The sequence below is a fragment of the Hyla sarda genome, unplaced genomic scaffold (assembly GCF_029499605.1).
Source record: "Hyla sarda isolate aHylSar1 unplaced genomic scaffold, aHylSar1.hap1 scaffold_144, whole genome shotgun sequence".
Taxonomy (NCBI): Eukaryota; Metazoa; Chordata; class Amphibia; order Anura; family Hylidae; genus Hyla; species Hyla sarda.
The window spans coordinates 49,701-73,297 of NW_026608070.1; the positions used below are offsets into that span (position 1 = coordinate 49,701).

Sequence of the window (23,597 nt, forward strand, 5' to 3'; positions counted from 1 at the left end):
AGGGATTGTGATGTCACCTAGAACCTTCACAGCAGCGACAGCTTTATGAGGAGCATCAGCACTGCTCTGCCTGAGCAGAACCATCACCGCCATAGGTTGTCAAATAACCCGGATTTAACCCACACAGGTAAGTCCAATGGGGTGCAGGCATGTCCTCTATGCTTACAGCTTCCCGTGGGTGTTGGTTTGATACCGTTTGGGGACAGCCAAGGAGGCATCTGCAGGCAACAAAGGTAGGTGTGTGCTTGTGTGTGTGTTTCCTATGCAGATCCTAAGCCCAGTGTCACATGCAAGTAGGAGGAGTAAGAAGGGTTCCTGGCAAATCCGGGTTATGGATTGCATTTAAAAAGGCCCCGTGGGAGTGCAATGGGCCCCTGTCTTGCTGCTTAGCAATAATGGTATGGGTTTAGGTTCTGCTGTGTGTACTGGTGGTTGACTGCCCCCCAGCCCAGAGTGTGCATGGAAAATTTGTCTGGCAGCCTCCCTGACAGCAAGCAGTGATAGTGCCCATGAAGGGGACCTTGTTGGGCCCGCCCCTTTCACGGTTATCGCTTCTCGGCCTTTTGGCTAAGATCAAGTGTAGTTCTGCTCACTTGGTCTGGCCAGAGGGTGTCTGGGGTACCCGGCTCCTTTGCCTGGGGGGATCGTCCTTCTTAACGGAGGGACTTCACCCCCCTGCTGCTATCAGGGAGCCGGCTTAGTCCCCAGACAACGGGAGGCGATCCCCACCTACCTACTTCGGTGGGGGAGGTGTCTGGACATCATGGACATGGAGGAAGATTGCGGTTTTTCTTCGGAAGGCGTGCCGCCTTTTGCGAGATTTCGGAATGGAGTTCGTATTTCCCTGCTCGATGTCCGGAAGAAGGAAAGAGGCCTTGTCTTTGTCGTGGAAGAAGTGCTGTTTAAGTTGCTGGAAGTCAAGAGGGAGCAAATCCTATCCATGCTTGAGTTTCCCAGAAGTGGATACTACGACGTGGTGCTGGCTTCTGAAGAGGACTATGAGTCATTTTGGAACATATTGCAGCAAAAGAAGGTATGTCCGGTTTTGGAAGGGGTGGAGATAGTTCCACATTTCCCACGTAGAGAACGATTGGTGACTATAAGGATGTATAGCCCATATACTTCGGAGGAGGATATCGTTACCTTTTTGTCTCGACTCTGTGACAGTGTTCTGCCTAAAGGCAAGGTATTTAATCAATATGGACTATGGACCACCAAGTGGAGGTTCCATGTGAAATTTAAAATGGCAGATGGCAAGTTAGTGATCCCCCCAGGACGGTTTAAAATTGGTTCTGTGAACGGGGATCTGTATTTTTCTGGCATGCAAGATTTTTGCCGCAAATGTAAACAGTACGGTCACAGAAAGGAGGATTGCACGTTTTTGTGGTGTTTCAAGTGTCAAGAGGAGGGTCACGACGTGGAAAATTGTCAAAAGAAAAGGAAATGCCATCTGTGTGGTGAGGAGGGCCATCTGCTTGGCTCGTGTCCTAAGAAAAAGTCTGAGAAAAATTCAGAGAAAAAGGAAGCTGTAAAAAGAAGCAGAGAGGAACCAGCTGAAGTGAAAGAACCAGAAGTGGAGCAGGTTCCAACTAGAAGACCTACAGAGCAGAAGAAGAAGAGAGAGGAGGAAGTGTATGTGCCAGTGCAGTATTTTGGTGTGCTTGGTGGTTTGTTGGAAAATTTGTCGGAAGCAGAAAGAAAAACGTTTGACAAAGATATGATGGATCTAAAGATAGGCTTGAAGAACCGGGAGGAAGAAGCTCGGGATAAAGTCTATTTTTCTTTCAAGGCAGACATGAACCGTTTTGTTGAAACGTATAAAATTCCAGGCTGGTTAGCGTCTCAAGTTAAGAAAGATATAGCAAATGGCAATATCAGTCGAGGACTGATAGACTTTCTAATGGTGTTTGCATGGAGGAAGGGGATGACCTTCTAATTTGGTTTTGCTTAATTAGAAAGTAATGTTTGGTTTTGCTATTTTATGTTGTTTCTTATTTTGTTTTTAAATGTTCTATTTTGTTTCATTAGTGTTTAAGAAAAGAAATAAAAACATGTTACCTGATGATGAACACAAAATTGAGTTCCAAATAAGATCTTGGAACTCTGAGTGAGTTCTGAGGGCTAACTTAAAAAAAAAAAAATCTGTTCTTATCAGTTTAATATCTGATACGTCCCCTATCTGGGGACCATATATTAAATGGATTTTTGAGAACGGGGGCCGATTTCGAAGCTTGCTTCCGTCGCCCTATGCATTGACCCGATATGGCAGTATCTTCGGGTACAGTGCACCACCCCCTTACAGGGTTAAAAAGAAAGATTCCTACTTTCATTGCTACCTGCTTGCTGGCTAGCCAGCTAGCCAGCCCTGTGGGCCTTGCTGCTGCTGCTGCTGCTGCAGCCAAAAAACAAAAGGTGGTGCTGCTGCTGCTTCTGCTGCTTCTGCTTGTGTCTGGCCGCTGTTGGAGCGTCCAGGCACAGGACTTCTGCTGCTGCTGACTAAATGGCCTCCTTAATTGGATCATTTGAGTAGCCAGCACACCTGTGCAGGTAGGGCATGACATGATAGGCAGCTGCCTTGATAGCGGGTGGGTGCTGAATGTTCCTAATTGACAAAATAAGATTAATGCTTATGAAGAAATATAAAATCTCATCCCTTCCCCAATATCGCGCCACACCCCTACCCCTTAATTCCCTGGTTGAACTTGATGGACATATGTCTTTTTTCGACCGTACTAACTATGTAACTATGTAACATAACATGGGGGGGTCTCCTGGCTGTTCACACAGGTGTGTCATTGCTGTACATTGACCATGCATTGCTTCTGTGGTATTGCAAAGGCAAAGACAAATGCTTCCAGCCATCCATTGCACTAATGGATTGGTCATCAGCTGGCTGTCTATGTCCCGCATCAATATAGACCAAAGTACAGAGGGTTAGGCTATGCTATAGTGCACCTACCTGATGCATCAGAAGGTGCGAGGCCCTTGCTAAATTCTGTGCACAGACTTTGAGATCTATGCTTTAGACTGTATCTAAACCTGCTCCAACATGGACTGACATTCTGGCCTACTTTCAGCCGATGCGACTTGTCTGTCGCTGAACAGTCGCTTTTTATGTATTCAGCACCTATGTATAATGTTGTAAAAATGCTCTAGAAGCTAAAGTCGCAGAAATGTCACACATATTTGGCCTGCAACTTTCTGTGCGACAAATTCAGACAGGAAAAATCAGTATAAATCCTTAGAAAATTATCCCCCAGTGTCTCCATCTGCTGGCGGTATTGAATAAGCATTGCTGCACTGATGGGGTATGCATTAGACGAAAAAAAAGAAGAAAAAGAAGAATAATACGCCCAGAAAAGAGGCGAAAAGGAGAAAAACGTAAAAAAACGTGAAAAAAAAGTAAGAGGAAGAGAAGGGAAAAAAAGGTGGAAATGGGTTTAAAAGTGATTTCGGCGGAGAAATATATATATATATATATATATATATATATATATATATATATATATACGCGCACACACACACATATATATAAACGTATTCTCCGTTGAGATATTGCAGCCGCTGCTGTGTCCAGGCCCAGGAGCCTTAGCACTGTGCTGTGATGTCACTCAATACCACTGACATCACTAGGTGTAAACAACATCTCTCCTTTGCTGTGTATGTGACTATGGAGCTGTTTGGTGATGTTGTCTATTATGGCCTTCATAGAAGCAACAGGAGATTGTTGCATCCATCTAGAACCCTCAGAACTACAGTGCTATGATGTCACTCACTTCCACAGGCCTTGCAGAGTGTAAACAACAACAACCCAGCTTTGTTGTGTATGTAACCATAGGGATTGTGATGTCACCTAGAACCTTCACAGCAGCGACAGCTTTATGAGGAGCATCAGCACTGCTCTGCCTGAGCAGAACCATCACCGCCATAGGTTGTCAAATAACCCGGATTTAACCCACACAGGTAAGTCCAATGGGGTGCAGGCATGTCCTCTATGCTTACAGCTTCCCGTGGGTGTTGGTTTGATACCGTTTGGGGACAGCCAAGGAGGCATCTGCAGGCAACAAAGGTAGGTGTGTGCTTGTGTGTGTGTTTCCTATGCAGATCCTAAGCCCAGTGTCACATGCAAGTAGGAGGAGTAAGAAGGGTTCCTGGCAAATCCGGGTTATGGATTGCATTTAAAAAGGCCCCGTGGGAGTGCAATGGGCCCCTGTCTTGCTGCTTAGCAATAATGGTATGGGTTTAGGTTCTGCTGTGTGTACTGGTGGTTGACTGCCCCCCAGCCCAGAGTGTGCATGGAAAATTGTCTGGCAGCCTCCCTGACAGCAAGCAGTGATAGTGCCCATGAAGGGGACCTTGTTGGGCCCGCCCCTTTCACGGTTATCGCTTCTCAGCCTTTTGGCTAAGATCAAGTGTAGTTCTGCTCACTTGGTCTGGCCAGAGGGTGTCTGGAGTACCCGGCTCCTTTGCCTGGGGGGATCGTCCTTCTTAACGGAGGGACTTCACCCCCCTGCTGCTATCAGGGAGCCGGCTTAGTCCCCAGACAACGGGAGGCGATCCCCACCTACCTACTTCGGTGGGGGAGGTGTCTGGACATCATGGACATGGAGGAAGATTGCGGTTTTTCTTCGGAAGGCGTGCCGCCTTTTGCGAGATTTCGGAATGGAGTTCGTATTTCCCTGCTCGATGTCCGGAAGAAGGAAAGAGGCCTTGTCTTTGTCGTGGAAGAAGTGCTGTTTAAGTTGCTGGAAGTCAAGAGGGAGCAAATCCTATCCATGCTTGAGTTTCCCAGAAGTGGATACTACGACGTGGTGCTGGCTTCTGAAGAGGACTATGAGTCATTTTGGAACATATTGCAGCAAAAGAAGGTATGTCCGGTTTTGGAAGGGGTGGAGATAGTTCCACATTTCCCACGTAGAGAACGATTGGTGACTATAAGGATGTATAGCCCATATACTTCGGAGGAGGATATCGTTACCTTTTTGTCTCGACTCTGTGACAGTGTTCTGCCTAAAGGCAAGGTATTTAATCAATATGGACTATGGACCACCAAGTGGAGGTTCCATGTGAAATTTAAAATGGCAGATGGCAAGTTAGTGATCCCCCCAGGACGGTTTAAAATTGGTTCTGTGAACGGGGATCTGTATTTTTCTGGCATGCAAGATTTTTGCCGCAAATGTAAACAGTACGGTCACAGAAAGGAGGATTGCACGTTTTTGTGGTGTTTCAAGTGTCAAGAGGAGGGTCACGACGTGGAAAATTGTCAAAAGAAAAGGAAATGCCATCTGTGTGGTGAGGAGGGCCATCTGCTTGGCTCGTGTCCTAAGAAAAAGTCTGAGAAAAATTCAGAGAAAAAGGAAGCTGTAAAAAGAAGCAGAGAGGAACCAGCTGAAGTGAAAGAACCAGAAGTGGAGCAGGTTCCAACTAGAAGACCTACAGAGCAGAAGAAGAAGAGAGAGGAGGAAGTGTATGTGCCAGTGCAGTATTTTGGTGTGCTTGGTGGTTTGTTGGAAAATTTGTCGGAAGCAGAAAGAAAAACGTTTGACAAAGATATGATGGATCTAAAGATAGGCTTGAAGAACCGGGAGGAAGAAGCTCGGGATAAAGTCTATTTTTCTTTCAAGGCAGACATGAACCGTTTTGTTGAAACGTATAAAATTCCAGGCTGGTTAGCGTCTCAAGTTAAGAAAGATATAGCAAATGGCAATATCAGTCGAGGACTGATAGACTTTCTAATGGTGTTTGCATGGAGGAAGGGGATGACCTTCTAATTTGGTTTTGCTTAATTAGAAAGTAATGTTTGGTTTTGCTATTTTATGTTGTTTCTTATTTTGTTTTTAAATGTTCTATTTTGTTTCATTAGTGTTTAAGAAAAGAAATAAAAACATGTTACCTGATGATGAACACAAAATTGAGTTCCAAATAAGATCTTGGAACTCTGAGTGAGTTCTGAGGGCTAACTTAAAAAAAAAAAAATCTGTTCTTATCAGTTTAATATCTGATACGTCCCCTATCTGGGGACCATATATTAAATGGATTTTTGAGAACGGGGGCCGATTTCGAAGCTTGCTTCCGTCGCCCTATGCATTGACCCGATATGGCAGTATCTTCGGGTACAGTGCACCACCCCCTTACAGGGTTAAAAAGAAAGATTCCTACTTTCATTGCTACCTGCTTGCTGGCTAGCCAGCTAGCCAGCCCTGTGGGCCTTGCTGCTGCTGCTGCTGCTGCAGCCAAAAAACAAAAGGTGGTGCTGCTGCTGCTTCTGCTGCTTCTGCTTGTGTCTGGCCGCTGTTGGAGCGTCCAGGCACAGGACTTCTGCTGCTGCTGACTAAATGGCCTCCTTAATTGGATCATTTGAGTAGCCAGCACACCTGTGCAGGTAGGGCATGACATGATAGGCAGCTGCCTTGATAGCGGGTGGGTGCTGAATGTTCCTAATTGACAAAATAAGATTAATGCTTATGAAGAAATATAAAATCTCATCCCTTCCCCAATATCGCGCCACACCCCTACCCCTTAATTCCCTGGTTGAACTTGATGGACATATGTCTTTTTTCGACCGTACTAACTATGTAACTATGTAACATAACATGGGGGGGTCTCCTGGCTGTTCACACAGGTGTGTCATTGCTGTACATTGACCATGCATTGCTTCTGTGGTATTGCAAAGGCAAAGACAAATGCTTCCAGCCATCCATTGCACTAATGGATTGGTCATCAGCTGGCTGTCTATGTCCCGCATCAATATAGACCAAAGTACAGAGGGTTAGGCTATGCTATAGTGCACCTACCTGATGCATCAGAAGGTGCGAGGCCCTTGCTAAATTCTGTGCACAGACTTTGAGATCTATGCTTTAGACTGTATCTAAACCTGCTCCAACATGGACTGACATTCTGGCCTACTTTCAGCCGATGCGACTTGTCTGTCGCTGAACAGTCGCTTTTTATGTATTCAGCACCTATGTATAATGTTGTAAAAATGCTCTAGAAGCTAAAGTCGCAGAAATGTCACACATATTTGGCCTGCAACTTTCTGTGCGACAAATTCAGACAGGAAAAATCAGTATAAATCCTTAGAAAATTATCCCCCAGTGTCTCCATCTGCTGGCGGTATTGAATAAGCATTGCTGCACTGATGGGGTATGCATTAGACGAAAAAAAAGAAGAAAAAGAAGAATAATACGCCCAGAAAAGAGGCGAAAAGGAGAAAAACGTAAAAAAACGTGAAAAAAAAGTAAGAGGAAGAGAAGGGAAAAAAAGGTGGAAATGGGTTTAAAAGTGATTTCGGCGGAGAATATATATATATATATATATATATATATATATATATATATATATATATATATACGCGCACACACACACATATATATAAACGTATTCTCCAGTGAGATATTGCAGCCGCTGCTGTGTCCAGGCCCAGGAGCCTTAGCACTGTGCTGTGATGTCACTCAATACCACTGACATCACTAGGTGTAAACAACATCTCTCCTTTGCTGTGTATGTGACTATGGAGCTGTTTGGTGATGTCGTCTATTATGGCCTTCATAGAAGCAACAGGAGATTGTTGCATCCATCTAGAACCCTCAGAACTACAGTGCTATGATGTCACTCACTTCCACAGGCCTTGCAGAGTGTAAACAACAACAACCCAGCTTTGTTGTGTATGTAACCATAGGGATTGTGATGTCACCTAGAACCTTCACAGCAGCGACAGCTTTATGAGGAGCATCAGCACTGCTCTGCCTGAGCAGAACCATCACCGCCATAGGTTGTCAAATAACCCGGATTTAACCCACACAGGTAAGTCCAATGGGGTGCAGGCATGTCCTCTATGCTTACAGCTTCCCGTGGGTGTTGGTTTGATACCGTTTGGGGACAGCCAAGGAGGCATCTGCAGGCAACAAAGGTAGGTGTGTGCTTGTGTGTGTGTTTCCTATGCAGATCCTAAGCCCAGTGTCACATGCAAGTAGGAGGAGTAAGAAGGGTTCCTGGCAAATCCGGGTTATGGATTGCATTTAAAAAGGCCCCGTGGGAGTGCAATGGGCCCCTGTCTTGCTGCTTAGCAATAATGGTATGGGTTTAGGTTCTGCTGTGTGTACTGGTGGTTGACTGCCCCCCAGCCCAGAGTGTGCATGGAAAATTGTCTGGCAGCCTCCCTGACAGCAAGCAGTGATAGTGCCCATGAAGGGGACCTTGTTGGGCCCGCCCCTTTCACGGTTATCGCTTCTCGGCCTTTTGGCTAAGATCAAGTGTAGTATCTGTTCTTATCAGTTTAATATCTGATACGTCCCCTATCTGGGGACCATATATTAAATGGATTTTTGAGAACGGGGGCCGATTTCGAAGCTTGCTTCCGTCGCCCTATGCATTGACCCGATATGGCAGTATCTTCGGGTACAGTGCACCACCCCCTTACAGGGTTAAAAAGAAAGATTCCTACTTTCATTGCTACCTGCTTGCTGGCTAGCCAGCTAGCCAGCCCTGTGGGCCTTGCTGCTGCTGCTGCTGCTGCAGCCAAAAAACAAAAGGTGGTGCTGCTGCTGCTTCTGCTGCTGCTGCTTCTGCTGCTTCTGCTTGTGTCTGGCCGCTGTTGGAGCGTCCAGGCACAGGACTTCTGCTGCTGCTGACTAAATGGCCTCCTTAATTGGATCATTTGAGTAGCCAGCACACCTGTGCAGGTAGGGCATGACATGATAGGCAGCTGCCTTGATAGCGGGTGGGTGCTGAATGTTCCTAATTGACAAAATAAGATTAATGCTTATGAAGAAATATAAAATCTCATCCCTTCCCCAATATCGCGCCACACCCCTACCCCTTAATTCCCTGGTTGAACTTGATGGACATATGTCTTTTTTCGACCGTACTAACTATGTAACTATGTAACATAACATGGGGGGGTCTCCTGGCTGTTCACACAGGTGTGTCATTGCTGTACATTGACCATGCATTGCTTCTGTGGTATTGCAAAGGCAAAGACAAATGCTTCCAGCCATCCATTGCACTAATGGATTGGTCATCAGCTGGCTGTCTATGTCCCGCATCAATATAGACCAAAGTACAGAGGGTTAGGCTATGCTATAGTGCACCTACCTGATGCATCAGAAGGTGCGAGGCCCTTGCTAAATTCTGTGCACAGACTTTGAGATCTATGCTTTAGACTGTATCTAAACCTGCTCCAACATGGACTGACATTCTGGCCTACTTTCAGCCGATGCGACTTGTCTGTCGCTGAACAGTCGCTTTTTATGTATTCAGCACCTATGTATAATGTTGTAAAAATGCTCTAGAAGCTAAAGTCGCAGAAATGTCACACATATTTGGCCTGCAACTTTCTGTGCGACAAATTCAGACAGGAAAAATCAGTATAAATCCTTAGAAAATTATCCCCCAGTGTCTCCATCTGCTGGCGGTATTGAATAAGCATTGCTGCACTGATGGGGTATGCATTAGACGAAAAAAAAGAAGAAAAAGAAGAATAATACGCCCAGAAAAGAGGCGAAAAGGAGAAAAACGTAAAAAAACGTGAAAAAAAAGTAAGAGGAAGAGAAGGGAAAAAAAGGTGGAAATGGGTTTAAAAGTGATTTCGGCGGAGAAATATATATATATATATATATATATATATATATATATATATATATATACGCGCACACACACACATATATATAAACGTATTCTCCAGTGAGATATTGCAGCCGCTGCTGTGTCCAGGCCCAGGAGCCTTAGCACTGTGCTGTGATGTCACTCAATACCACTGACATCACTAGGTGTAAACAACATCTCTCCTTTGCTGTGTATGTGACTATGGAGCTGTTTGGTGATGTCGTCTATTATGGCCTTCATAGAAGCAACAGGAGATTGTTGCATCCATCTAGAACCCTCAGAACTACAGTGCTATGATGTCACTCACTTCCACAGGCCTTGCAGAGTGTAAACAACAACAACCCAGCTTTGTTGTGTATGTAACCATAGGGATTTGTGATGTCACCTAGAACCTTCACAGCAGCGACAGCTTTATGAGGAGCATCAGCACTGCTCTGCCTGAGCAGAACCATCACCGCCATAGGTTGTCAAATAACCCGGATTTAACCCACACAGGTAAGTCCAATGGGGTGCAGGCATGTCCTCTATGCTTACAGCTTCCCGTGGGTGTTGGTTTGATACCGTTTGGGGACAGCCAAGGAGGCATCTGCAGGCAACAAAGGTAGGTGTGTGCTTGTGTGTGTGTTTCCTATGCAGATCCTAAGCCCAGTGTCACATGCAAGTAGGAGGAGTAAGAAGGGTTCCTGGCAAATCCGGGTTATGGATTGCATTTAAAAAGGCCCCGTGGGAGTGCAATGGGCCCCTGTCTTGCTGCTTAGCAATAATGGTATGGGTTTAGGTTCTGCTGTGTGTACTGGTGGTTGACTGCCCCCCAGCCCAGAGTGTGCATGGAAATTGTCTGGCAGCCTCCCTGACAGCAAGCAGTGATAGTGCCCATGAAGGGGACCTTGTTGGGCCCGCCCCTTTCACGGTTATCGCTTCTCGGCCTTTTGGCTAAGATCAAGTGTAGTATCTGTTCTTATCAGTTTAATATCTGATACGTCCCCTATCTGGGGACCATATATTAAATGGATTTTTGAGAACGGGGGCCGATTTCGAAGCTTGCTTCCGTCGCCCTATGCATTGACCCGATATGGCAGTATCTTCGGGTACAGTGCACCACCCCCTTACAGGGTTAAAAAGAAAGATTCCTACTTTCATTGCTACCTGCTTGCTGGCTAGCCAGCTAGCCAGCCCTGTGGGCCTTGCTGCTGCTGCTGCTGCTGCTGCAGCCAAAAAACAAAAGGTGGTGCTGCTGCTGCTTCTGCTGCTTCTGCTTGTGTCTGGCCGCTGTTGGAGCGTCCAGGCACAGGACTTCTGCTGCTGCTGACTAAATGGCCTCCTTAATTGGATCATTTGAGTAGCCAGCACACCTGTGCAGGTAGGGCATGACATGATAGGCAGCTGCCTTGATAGCGGGTGGGTGCTGAATGTTCCTAATTGACAAAATAAGATTAATGCTTATGAAGAAATATAAAATCTCATCCCTTCCCCAATATCGCGCCACACCCCTACCCCTTAATTCCCTGGTTGAACTTGATGGACATATGTCTTTTTTCGACCGTACTAACTATGTAACTATGTAACATAACATGGGGGGGTCTCCTGGCTGTTCACACAGGTGTGTCATTGCTGTACATTGACCATGCATTGCTTCTGTGGTATTGCAAAGGCAAAGACAAATGCTTCCAGCCATCCATTGCACTAATGGATTGGTCATCAGCTGGCTGTCTATGTCCCGCATCAATATAGACCAAAGTACAGAGGGTTAGGCTATGCTATAGTGCACCTACCTGATGCATCAGAAGGTGCGAGGCCCTTGCTAAATTCTGTGCACAGACTTTGAGATCTATGCTTTAGACTGTATCTAAACCTGCTCCAACATGGACTGACATTCTGGCCTACTTTCAGCCGATGCGACTTGTCTGTCGCTGAACAGTCGCTTTTTATGTATTCAGCACCTATGTATAATGTTGTAAAAATGCTCTAGAAGCTAAAGTCGCAGAAATGTCACACATATTTGGCCTGCAACTTTCTGTGCGACAAATTCAGACAGGAAAAATCAGTATAAATCCTTAGAAAATTATCCCCCAGTGTCTCCATCTGCTGGCGGTATTGAATAAGCATTGCTGCACTGATGGGGTATGCATTAGACGAAAAAAAAGAAGAAAAAGAAGAATAATACGCCCAGAAAAGAGGCGAAAAGGAGAAAAACGTAAAAAAACGTGAAAAAAAAGTAAGAGGAAGAGAAGGGAAAAAAAGGTGGAAATGGGTTTAAAAGTGATTTCGGCGGAGAAATATATATATATATATATATATATATATATATATATATATATATACGCGCACACACACACATATATATAAACGTATTCTCCGTTGAGATATTGCAGCCGCTGCTGTGTCCAGGCCCAGGAGCCTTAGCACTGTGCTGTGATGTCACTCAATACCACTGACATCACTAGGTGTAAACAACATCTCTCCTTTGCTGTGTATGTGACTATGGAGCTGTTTGGTGATGTCGTCTATTATGGCCTTCATAGAAGCAACAGGAGATTGTTGCATCCATCTAGAACCCTCAGAACTACAGTGCTATGATGTCACTCACTTCCACAGGCCTTGCAGAGTGTAAACAACAACAACCCAGCTTTGTTGTGTATGTAACCATAGGGATTGTGATGTCACCTAGAACCTTCACAGCAGCGACAGCTTTATGAGGAGCATCAGCACTGCTCTGCCTGAGCAGAACCATCACCGCCATAGGTTGTCAAATAACCCGGATTTAACCCACACAGGTAAGTCCAATGGGGTGCAGGCATGTCCTCTATGCTTACAGCTTCCCGTGGGTGTTGGTTTGATACCGTTTGGGGACAGCCAAGGAGGCATCTGCAGGCAACAAAGGTAGGTGTGTGCTTGTGTGTGTGTTTCCTATGCAGATCCTAAGCCCAGTGTCACATGCAAGTAGGAGGAGTAAGAAGGGTTCCTGGCAAATCCGGGTTATGGATTGCATTTAAAAAGGCCCCGTGGGAGTGCAATGGGCCCCTGTCTTGCTGCTTAGCAATAATGGTATGGGTTTAGGTTCTGCTGTGTGTACTGGTGGTTGACTGCCCCCCAGCCCAGAGTGTGCATGGAAAATTGTCTGGCAGCCTCCCTGACAGCAAGCAGTGATAGTGCCCATGAAGGGGACCTTGTTGGGCCCGCCCCTTTCACGGTTATCGCTTCTCGGCCTTTTGGCTAAGATCAAGTGTAGTATCTGTTCTTATCAGTTTAATATCTGATACGTCCCCTATCTGGGGACCATATATTAAATGGATTTTTGAGAACGGGGGCCGATTTCGAAGCTTGCTTCCGTCGCCCTATGCATTGACCCGATATGGCAGTATCTTCGGGTACAGTGCACCACCCCCTTACAGGGTTAAAAAGAAAGATTCCTACTTTCATTGCTACCTGCTTGCTGGCTAGCCAGCTAGCCAGCCCTGTGGGCCTTGCTGCTGCTGCTGCTGCTGCAGCCAAAAAACAAAAGGTGGTGCTGCTGCTGCTTCTGCTGCTTCTGCTTGTGTCTGGCCGCTGTTGGAGCGTCCAGGCACAGGACTTCTGCTGCTGCTGACTAAATGGCCTCCTTAATTGGATCATTTGAGTAGCCAGCACACCTGTGCAGGTAGGGCATGACATGATAGGCAGCTGCCTTGATAGCGGGTGGGTGCTGAATGTTCCTAATTGACAAAATAAGATTAATGCTTATGAAGAAATATAAAATCTCATCCCTTCCCCAATATCGCGCCACACCCCTACCCCTTAATTCCCTGGTTGAACTTGATGGACATATGTCTTTTTTCGACCGTACTAACTATGTAACTATGTAACATAACATGGGGGGGTCTCCTGGCTGTTCACACAGGTGTGTCATTGCTGTACATTGACCATGCATTGCTTCTGTGGTATTGCAAAGGCAAAGACAAATGCTTCCAGCCATCCATTGCACTAATGGATTGGTCATCAGCTGGCTGTCTATGTCCCGCATCAATATAGACCAAAGTACAGAGGGTTAGGCTATGCTATAGTGCACCTACCTGATGCATCAGAAGGTGCGAGGCCCTTGCTAAATTCTGTGCACAGACTTTGAGATCTATGCTTTAGACTGTATCTAAACCTGCTCCAACATGGACTGACATTCTGGCCTACTTTCAGCCGATGCGACTTGTCTGTCGCTGAACAGTCGCTTTTTATGTATTCAGCACCTATGTATAATGTTGTAAAAATGCTCTAGAAGCTAAAGTCGCAGAAATGTCACACATATTTGGCCTGCAACTTTCTGTGCGACAAATTCAGACAGGAAAAATCAGTATAAATCCTTAGAAAATTATCCCCCAGTGTCTCCATCTGCTGGCGGTATTGAATAAGCATTGCTGCACTGATGGGGTATGCATTAGACGAAAAAAAAGAAGAAAAAGAAGAATAATACGCCCAGAAAAGAGGCGAAAAGGAGAAAAACGTAAAAAAACGTGAAAAAAAAGTAAGAGGAAGAGAAGGGAAAAAAAGGTGGAAATGGGTTTAAAAGTGATTTCGGCGGAGAAATATATATATATATATATATATATATATATATATATATATATATATACGCGCACACACACACATATATATAAACGTATTCTCCGTTGAGATATTGCAGCCGCTGCTGTGTCCAGGCCCAGGAGCCTTAGCACTGTGCTGTGATGTCACTCAATACCACTGACATCACTAGGTGTAAACAACATCTCTCCTTTGCTGTGTATGTGACTATGGAGCTGTTTGGTGATGTCGTCTATTATGGCCTTCATAGAAGCAACAGGAGATTGTTGCATCCATCTAGAACCCTCAGAACTACAGTGCTATGATGTCACTCACTTCCACAGGCCTTGCAGAGTGTAAACAACAACAACCCAGCTTTGTTGTGTATGTAACCATAGGGATTGTGATGTCACCTAGAACCTTCACAGCAGCGACAGCTTTATGAGGAGCATCAGCACTGCTCTGCCTGAGCAGAACCATCACCGCCATAGGTTGTCAAATAACCCGGATTTAACCCACACAGGTAAGTCCAATGGGGTGCAGGCATGTCCTCTATGCTTACAGCTTCCCGTGGGTGTTGGTTTGATACCGTTTGGGGACAGCCAAGGAGGCATCTGCAGGCAACAAAGGTAGGTGTGTGCTTGTGTGTGTGTTTCCTATGCAGATCCTAAGCCCAGTGTCACATGCAAGTAGGAGGAGTAAGAAGGGTTCCTGGCAAATCCGGGTTATGGATTGCATTTAAAAAGGCCCCGTGGGAGTGCAATGGGCCCCTGTCTTGCTGCTTAGCAATAATGGTATGGGTTTAGGTTCTGCTGTGTGTACTGGTGGTTGACTGCCCCCCAGCCCAGAGTGTGCATGGAAAATTGTCTGGCAGCCTCCCTGACAGCAAGCAGTGATAGTGCCCATGAAGGGGACCTTGTTGGGCCCGCCCCTTTCACGGTTATCGCTTCTCGGCCTTTTGGCTAAGATCAAGTGTAGTATCTGTTCTTATCAGTTTAATATCTGATACGTCCCCTATCTGGGGACCATATATTAAATGGATTTTTGAGAACGGGGGCCGATTTGAAGCTTGCTTCCGTCGCCCTATGCATTGACCCGATATGGCAGTATCTTCGGGTACAGTGCACCACCCCCTTACAGGGTTAAAAAGAAAGATTCCTACTTTCATTGCTACCTGCTTGCTGGCTAGCCAGCTAGCCAGCCCTGTGGGCCTTGCTGCTGCTGCTGCTGCTGCAGCCAAAAAACAAAAGGTGGTGCTGCTGCTGCTTCTGCTGCTTCTGCTTGTGTCTGGCCGCTGTTGGAGCGTCCAGGCACAGGACTTCTGCTGCTGCTGACTAAATGGCCTCCTTAATTGGATCATTTGAGTAGCCAGCACACCTGTGCAGGTAGGGCATGACATGATAGGCAGCTGCCTTGATAGCGGGTGGGTGCTGAATGTTCCTAATTGACAAAATAAGATTAATGCTTATGAAGAAATATAAAATCTCATCCCTTCCCCAATATCGCGCCACACCCCTACCCCTTAATTCCCTGGTTGAACTTGATGGACATATGTCTTTTTTCGACCGTACTAACTATGTAACTATGTAACATAACATGGGGGGGTCTCCTGGCTGTTCACACAGGTGTGTCATTGCTGTACATTGACCATGCATTGCTTCTGTGGTATTGCAAAGGCAAAGACAAATGCTTCCAGCCATCCATTGCACTAATGGATTGGTCATCAGCTGGCTGTCTATGTCCCGCATCAATATAGACCAAAGTACAGAGGGTTAGGCTATGCTATAGTGCACCTACCTGATGCATCAGAAGGTGCGAGGCCCTTGCTAAATTCTGTGCACAGACTTTGAGATCTATGCTTTAGACTGTATCTAAACCTGCTCCAACATGGACTGACATTCTGGCCTACTTTCAGCCGATGCGACTTGTCTGTCGCTGAACAGTCGCTTTTTATGTATTCAGCACCTATGTATAATGTTGTAAAAATGCTCTAGAAGCTAAAGTCGCAGAAATGTCACACATATTTGGCCTGCAACTTTCTGTGCGACAAATTCAGACAGGAAAAATCAGTATAAATCCTTAGAAAATTATCCCCCAGTGTCTCCATCTGCTGGCGGTATTGAATAAGCATTGCTGCACTGATGGGGTATGCATTAGACGAAAAAAAAGAAGAAAAAGAAGAATAATACGCCCAGAAAAGAGGCGAAAAGGAGAAAAACGTAAAAAAACGTGAAAAAAAAGTAAGAGGAAGAGAAGGGAAAAAAAGGTGGAAATGGGTTTAAAAGTGATTTCGGCGGAGAAATATATATATATATATATATATATATATATATATATATATATATATATATATACGCGCACACACACACATATATATAAACGTATTCTCCGTTGAGATATTGCAGCCGCTGCTGTGTCCAGGCCCAGGAGCCTTAGCACTGTGCTGTGATGTCACTCAATACCACTGACATCACTAGGTGTAAACAACATCTCTCCTTTGCTGTGTATGTGACTATGGAGCTGTTTGGTGATGTCGTCTATTATGGCCTTCATAGAAGCAACAGGAGATTGTTGCATCCATCTAGAACCCTCAGAACTACAGTGCTATGATGTCACTCACTTCCACAGGCCTTGCAGAGTGTAAACAACAACAACCCAGCTTTGTTGTGTATGTAACCATAGGGATTGTGATGTCACCTAGAACCTTCACAGCAGCGACAGCTTTATGAGGAGCATCAGCACTGCTCTGCCTGAGCAGAACCATCACCGCCATAGGTTGTCAAATAACCCGGATTTAACCCACACAGGTAAGTCCAATGGGGTGCAGGCATGTCCTCTATGCTTACAGCTTCCCGTGGGTGTTGGTTTGATACCGTTTGGGGACTGCCAAGGAGGCATCTGCAGGCAACAAAGGTAGGTGTGTGCTTGTGTGTGTGTTTCCTATGCAGATCCTAAGCCCAGTGTCACATGCAAGTAGGAGGAGTAAGAAGGGTTCCTGGCAAATCCGGGTTATGGATTGCATTTAAAAAGGCCCCGTGGGAGTGCAATGGGCCCCTGTCTTGCTGCTTAGCAATAATGGTATGGGTTTAGGTTCTGCTGTGTGTACTGGTGGTTGACTGCCCCCCAGCCCAGAGTGTGCATGGAAAATTGTCTGGCAGCCTCCCTGACAGCAAGCAGTGATAGTGCCCATGAAGGGGACCTTGTTGGGCCCGCCCCTTTCACGGTTATCGCTTCTCGGCCTTTTGGCTAAGATCAAGTGTAGTATCTGTTCTTATCAGTTTAATATCTGATACGTCCCCTATCTGGGGACCATATATTAAATGGATTTTTGAGAACGGGGGCCGATTTCGAAGCTTGCTTCCGTCGCCCTATGCATTGACCCGATATGGCAGTATCTTCGGGTACAGTGCACCACCCCCTTACAGGGTTAAAAAGAAAGATTCCTACTTTCATTGCTACCTGCTTGCTGGCTAGCCAGCTAGCCAGCCCTGTGGGCCTTGCTGCTGCTGCTGCTGCTGCAGCCAAAAAACAAAAGGTGGTGCTGCTGCTGCTTCTGCTGCTTCTGCTTGTGTCTGGCCGCTGTTGGAGCGTCCAGGCACAGGACTTCTGCTGCTGCTGACTAAATGGCCTCCTTAATTGGATCATTTGAGTAGCCAGCACACCTGTGCAGGTAGGGCATGACATGATAGGCAGCTGCCTTGATAGCGGGTGGGTGCTGAATGTTCCTAATTGACAAAATAAGATTAATGCTTATGAAGAAATATAAAATCTCATCCCTTCCCCAATATCGCGCCACACCCCTACCCCTTAATTCCCTGGTTGAACTTGATGGACATATGTCTTTTTTCGACCGTACTAACTATGTAACTATGTAACATAACATGGGGGGGTCTCCTGGCTGTTCACACAGGTGTGTCATTGCTGTACATTGACCATGCATTGCTTCTGTGGTATTGCAAAGGCAAAGACAAATGCTTCCAGCCATCCATTGCACTAATGGATTGGTCATCAGCTGGCTGTCTATGTCCCGCATCAATATAGACCAAAGTACAGAGGGTTAGGCTATGCTATAGTGCACCTACCTGATGCATCAGAAGGTGCGAGGCCCTTGCTAAATTCTGTGCACAGACTTTGAGATCTATGCTTTAGACTGTATCTAAACCTGCTCCAACATGGACTGACATTCTGGCCTACTTTCAGCCGATGCGACTTGTCTGTCGCTGAACAGTCGCTTTTTATGTATTCAGCACCTATGTATAATGTTGTAAAAATGCTCTAGAAGCTAAAGTCGCAGAAATGTCACACATATTTGGCCTGCAACTTTCTGTGCGACAAATTCAGACAGGAAAAATCAGTATAAATCCTTAGAAAATTATCCCCCAGTGTCTCCATCTGCTGGCGGTATTGAATAAGCATTGCTGCACTGATGGGGTATGCATTAGACGAAAAAAAAGAAGAAAAAGAAGAATAATACGCCCAGAAAAGAGGCGAAAAGGAGAAAAACGTAAAAAAACGTGAAAAAAAAGTAAGAGGAAGAGAAGGGAAAAAAAGGTGGAAATGGGTTTAAAAGTGATTTCGGCGGAGAAATATATATATATATATATATATATATATATACGCGCACACACACACATATATATAAACGTATTCTCCGTTGAGATATTGCAGCCGCTGCTGTGTCCAGGCCCAGGAGCCTTAGCACTGTGCTGTGATGTCACTCAATACCACTGACATCACTAGGTGTAAACAACATCTCTCCTTTGCTGTGTATGTGACTATGGAGCTGTTTGGTGATGTCGTCTATTATGGCCTTCATAGAAGCAACAGGAGATTGTTGCATCCATCTAGAACCCTCAGAACTACAGTGCTATGATGTCACTCACTTCCACAGGCCTTGCAGAGTGTAAACAACAACAACCCAGCTTTGTTGTGTATGTAACCATAGGGATTGTGATGTCACCTAGAACCTTCACAGCAGCGACAGCTTTATGAGGAGCATCAGCACTGCTCTGCCTGAGCAGAACCATCACCGCCATAGGTTGTCAAATAACCCGGATTTAACCCACACAGGTAAGTCCAATGGGGTGCAGGCATGTCCTCTATGCTTACAGCTTCCCGTGGGTGTTGGTTTGATACCGTTTGGGGACAGCCAAGGAGGCATCTGCAGGCAACAAAGGTAGGTGTGTGCTTGTGTGTGTGTTTCCTATGCAGATCCTAAGCCCAGTGTCACATGCAAGTAGGAGGAGTAAGAAGGGTTCCTGGCAAATCCGGGTTATGGATTGCATTTAAAAAGGCCCCGTGGGAGTGCAATGGGCCCCTGTCTTGCTGCTTAGCAATAATGGTATGGGTTTAGGTTCTGCTGTGTGTACTGGTGGTTGACTGCCCCCCAGCCCAGAGTGTGCATGGAAAATTGTCTGGCAGCCTCCCTGACAGCAAGCAGTGATAGTGCCCATGAAGGGGACCTTGTTGGGCCCGCCCCTTTCACGGTTATCGCTTCTCGGCCTTTTGGCTAAGATCAAGTGTAGTATCTGCATTTGGTCTGGTCGGAAGGTGTCTGTGGTACCCCGCTTCTCGGCCTTGGGGGATTGTCTCTCCTTACGGAGGGACTTCACCCCCTTGCTGCTATTGGGGAGCGGGCTTAGTCCACGGACAACGGGTTGCGATCCCCCTGTCTCTGGGACCTTGTGTCTCAGAAGGCATTTTCGGTACGTTGAGCGTTACCTGTAGCTTCGGAAGCACCTAGGGTACCCCCGACCTCTGCCTTGGGTAAGGGTTCCGCTTTTATAGCGGGATTCCGAGCCCCTGCTGCTATTGGGGAAGGGGCTTAGTCCCTGGGTGTGGAAGATGCCGTTCTCCTGGGCTTTCCCCTCTGGGGAAATGTCGATGCGAAATACCATCCGCATAGAGGTGTCGGAGAGCCATCGTCAGTTGAAGAACCTCCGCTTCATTGCGGAGGTGATTCTTCTTGACTACTTCCGCCTCAACAGGGAGGACATCCTGTGTCTAAATGACCAGGAAAGCCGTGGCCTGTATACCGTCACCTTCACGGCCACGGCGTGTTGCGATAACATCTATGCAACCTTGTCTGGTGCGGACCAGAGGGACGATCGACTCGACGGTCTTTCGTTCCAGTTCCTCTATGGTGAGGAACATATACCGTTGGTGGTGGCTATGCACAGCCCTCATGTGACCACGGAGGATATAGCCACTTTTCTTCGGCGATACTGCGAAGAGGTGCGATTCGCAAACAAAATCTTGAACTCCGTGCGGTTCTGGAACGGCAAGAGGAAGTTCTGGGTCAAGCTCCGTAAGGATCCCGGTGGTATTGGGGGTCTTTGCCATCCGCCCCCAAATTTTGCCATCGGGAGAGTTCGGGGCTTCCTGTTCTATCCTCAAATGCCTATGTATTGCCGAAATTGCTTGAGGTTTGGCCACACCCAGGAGACCTGCGGCGCGGAGCGTGTGATTCGCTGCAATAGGTGTGGCCAAGAAGGTCACATAGCCTCAAGATGTAGCCATACGATAAGGTGCAACCTCTGCGGAGAGGAAAATCACGATTTTAATTCCTGTCCCCATAAAGCAAAAACTACGATGGGTGGGTCAAGGCTGGGCCCACCCAAAGAGGGGACAGGACAAAAGACGTCCTTTTTTAAGATGCCCAAACCCCAGATGGCAGGTACTGATGGGTCCAGGCCCAAGACCTCTGGTGCTCCATCGGGGGGCCCACCGGTGGTAGTGCTAGGGGGAGGCCATGGGGATTCCACGAAGCCCGGGCGGGTGATCGAGTTTACTGCCCGGGAAATTGAAAGACGTCGATCGACTTCCTACCTGGCTCAAGAGCCCGCCGAAACTTCTGAAGGGGGCTCACCTGTGGCGGGTGGCAGCCGACGGGCCTCGGTGGGGGCAAAAGTGGACCCAAAATTGCAGCATAAGCCAGGTACTGGCTTGGCCCAGGGTCGCCCTGCTCCGGACGAAGAGGCCCCGGTGAAAGCCCGCCGGAAGGGGAGCCAGGTGGCCAGGTCTGAGCCCGGTCCTGTTACTCCGCCTATACAGGACAGGGCCAAGAAGACAAGTGGCGCCAAACCAGGGTTTGCTGCCCCGCCAGCAGTGGACCCGGTGGGTAAAACTGGCCATCGTCGATCGATGGGGAAGTTGGAGCAACAGTCCTCAGCAACGCTTGCTGGGGAACAAGCGATGAAAACTTCCCAAGGTAGCGGCAAAGGTTCCGGAAAAGAGGCCTCACAGGCCCCTGTGCAGCAGTTCCAGTCGTCAAATGATGAAAGAAGACGCAGATCCATCAGCCGGGGGCCAGAGATTACATCGAGTGAGAGCAACACAGAGGATATGGACAGCAGTGTGACATTTAAAAGACAAAGAGAAGAAGAAGAGGAAGACATTCAAAGGAAAGCGGCGTGCCGTAGTTCGGACGAGAGCGAGCTCAGGGTCGGGGCATCATCGATCTCAAGCTCCGACCCTCAGAACATCAAGGAGCTGATGACCCCGCAGGCGGGGGATGACGGTACGCAGCTTATTATTGACTTTGATTCTCCAAGCACGGACTCTCCATAAACTATGCCTATCCCTGTAAAAATTGCCTCACTCAATGTGAGGTCCTTAAAGAGCCCTGATCGCAGGGCTGCTTTATTTTCTTATCTAGAGACATGTGACTTTGACCTTTGCCTGCTACAAGAATGTGGAATCCCTAGTAAAATGGACTATAAAGACTTAAAAGAAGACTGGAAGCTGGGCCCATCCATATGGTCCGGTGCAAATGACTGTCGTTCTGTGGGTGTTGGGCTGCTCTGCCGAGGCCAGTCCTTTTCTATTCATACAGTAACTGAGATTGTGCCTGGCAGAGCTCTTTTAATTCATCTATATTTTAATGGACTTTTAATTCGTGTTTTAAATGTGTATGCCCCTCCTGATAAACAGGAGCGGGCAGAACTATTTGAAATTTTACCACTGTTTTGTGTTGGGTCTTCCCCCCTGCTGGTGGGAGGTGATTTTAACTGCATACGTGATGGGGAACACCGGCAGGGTGGGGATATTAATCGTAAAGACCGCACTTCTTACCTGCTTAAAAATTTTATTGATGATTTTAATTTGAAAGATTGCTGGAAGGATCTCTTGCCGGAGGACCCAGGCGCCACATGGTCCAATGGAAGAGTGAGCTCCAGAATCGATTTTATTTTTTCCTCTAGAGCTTTTAAACCCCTGAAATGCACGCTCGAGCAGAATATCTTCTCTGATCATAAGCTCCTCTTGGTGGGCCTGGAGCTAGAGGGGGAGCAAAAAGCAAAAAGGGGCCTCTGGAGATTAAACACCACACTCCTAGAGGACCCTGAGATAAAAGAGGAGTTTGTGCGGACCTACCAATGCTGGCAATCACAAAGAAAACCCCACGAGCCTATGCTGCACTGGTGGGAGGGCACCAAATCTAAAATCAGATTTTTTTTTATCAAAGCAGGTAAGAAGAAGGCAAAAATGGAAAAACAGTGGTTTTATGTTCTTAACATGCGTTTAAATGTACTTTTTAAATTGAAAGAAGCTGGTATGGATGTAGAAAATGATATTTTAAACCTTAAAACTGAAATAAAACATGCCATAGAAAAGAAAGGGAAACAAATCATTTTTAACTCACATGTGCAGCACCTGGAGGAGGGCGAGAAATGTTCCCGTTTCTTTTTTAAAAAAGTGATGAATAGGAGGGATATCATCCAAAACCTTGAGGGTGAATCCACTCCAAAAGGCATGTTAGATGCAGTTTTTAACTTCTACCAGCTTCTTTTTAATAAGAAAGATCTTAATCCATCCTTTTTAGAACATGTTCTTAATTCCCTTGATTTTAAGCTAGATGTTTTAGACCAGGAGGTTTTATCCCGTGATCTTAACTTAGATGAACTTTTATTTGTTTTTAAAAGTTTTTCTAGTGGGAAGGCCCCTGGGGAAGATGGTTTACCCATCGAATTTTATTTAGCTTTTTGGGATATTTTAAAGGATGATATGGTTTTATTGTATAAAGAAACTTTTATTGTTAATGAACTTCCCCCTTCCTGGAGGAGGGGGATTGTATCATTACTTTTTAAAAAGGGTGAAAAGGATATGCTAAAAAATTGGCGCCCCATCACACTTTTAAATGTTGATTATAAAGTTTTAGCCAAGTTATTAGCTGTCCGTTTTAAACCTTTTATTCATAAATTAATTCACCCAAATCAGGTTTGTGGGGTACCTGGAAGGTCTATAGCTGAATCCCTAAATATTTTAAGAGATGTTTTATGGTATTTTAAGGATAGAAATCAAACTGTAGCAATTTTATCCTTAGACTTTGAAAAAGCCTTTGATAGGGTCTCCCATGAATACCTGTTTTTAGTTCTTAAAAAGATGGCAGTGCCTGAAACGATTTTAAGCCGAATCATGCTTTTATACCGATCCTGTTTTAGTCAAGTCTCTGTTAATGGCTTTTT

At 46.1% G+C, this 23,597-nt stretch overlaps 5 non-coding genes and 3 pseudogenes across 5 annotated transcripts; all 8 read left to right on the forward strand.

Moving 5' to 3' along the window:
• Nucleotides 1–2,121: 2,121 nt before the first annotated feature.
• Nucleotides 2,122–2,294, forward strand: LOC130307805 (U2 spliceosomal RNA; annotated as a pseudogene).
• Nucleotides 2,295–5,956: 3,662 nt separating this feature from the next.
• LOC130307806 (U2 spliceosomal RNA) lies at nt 5,957–6,129 on the forward strand (annotated as a pseudogene).
• A 2,093-nt stretch (nt 6,130–8,222) lies between these two features.
• On the forward strand, nt 8,223–8,413 carry LOC130307838 (U2 spliceosomal RNA). The gene has a single exon (XR_008856981.1). It is a non-coding gene; the product is annotated as a U2 spliceosomal RNA (small nuclear RNA).
• A 2,103-nt stretch (nt 8,414–10,516) lies between these two features.
• Nucleotides 10,517–10,707, forward strand: LOC130307839 (U2 spliceosomal RNA). The gene has a single exon (XR_008856982.1). It is a non-coding gene; the product is annotated as a U2 spliceosomal RNA (small nuclear RNA).
• Nucleotides 10,708–12,796: 2,089 nt separating this feature from the next.
• LOC130307841 (U2 spliceosomal RNA) lies at nt 12,797–12,987 on the forward strand. The gene has a single exon (XR_008856983.1). It is a non-coding gene; the product is annotated as a U2 spliceosomal RNA (small nuclear RNA).
• Nucleotides 12,988–15,075: 2,088 nt separating this feature from the next.
• On the forward strand, nt 15,076–15,265 carry LOC130307778 (U2 spliceosomal RNA). Its single transcript, XR_008856937.1, has one exon. It is a non-coding gene; the product is annotated as a U2 spliceosomal RNA (small nuclear RNA).
• Nucleotides 15,266–17,359: 2,094 nt separating this feature from the next.
• Nucleotides 17,360–17,550, forward strand: LOC130307842 (U2 spliceosomal RNA). Its single transcript, XR_008856984.1, has one exon. It is a non-coding gene; the product is annotated as a U2 spliceosomal RNA (small nuclear RNA).
• A 2,072-nt stretch (nt 17,551–19,622) lies between these two features.
• On the forward strand, nt 19,623–19,840 carry LOC130307819 (U2 spliceosomal RNA; annotated as a pseudogene).
• Nucleotides 19,841–23,597: the final 3,757 nt, after the last annotated feature.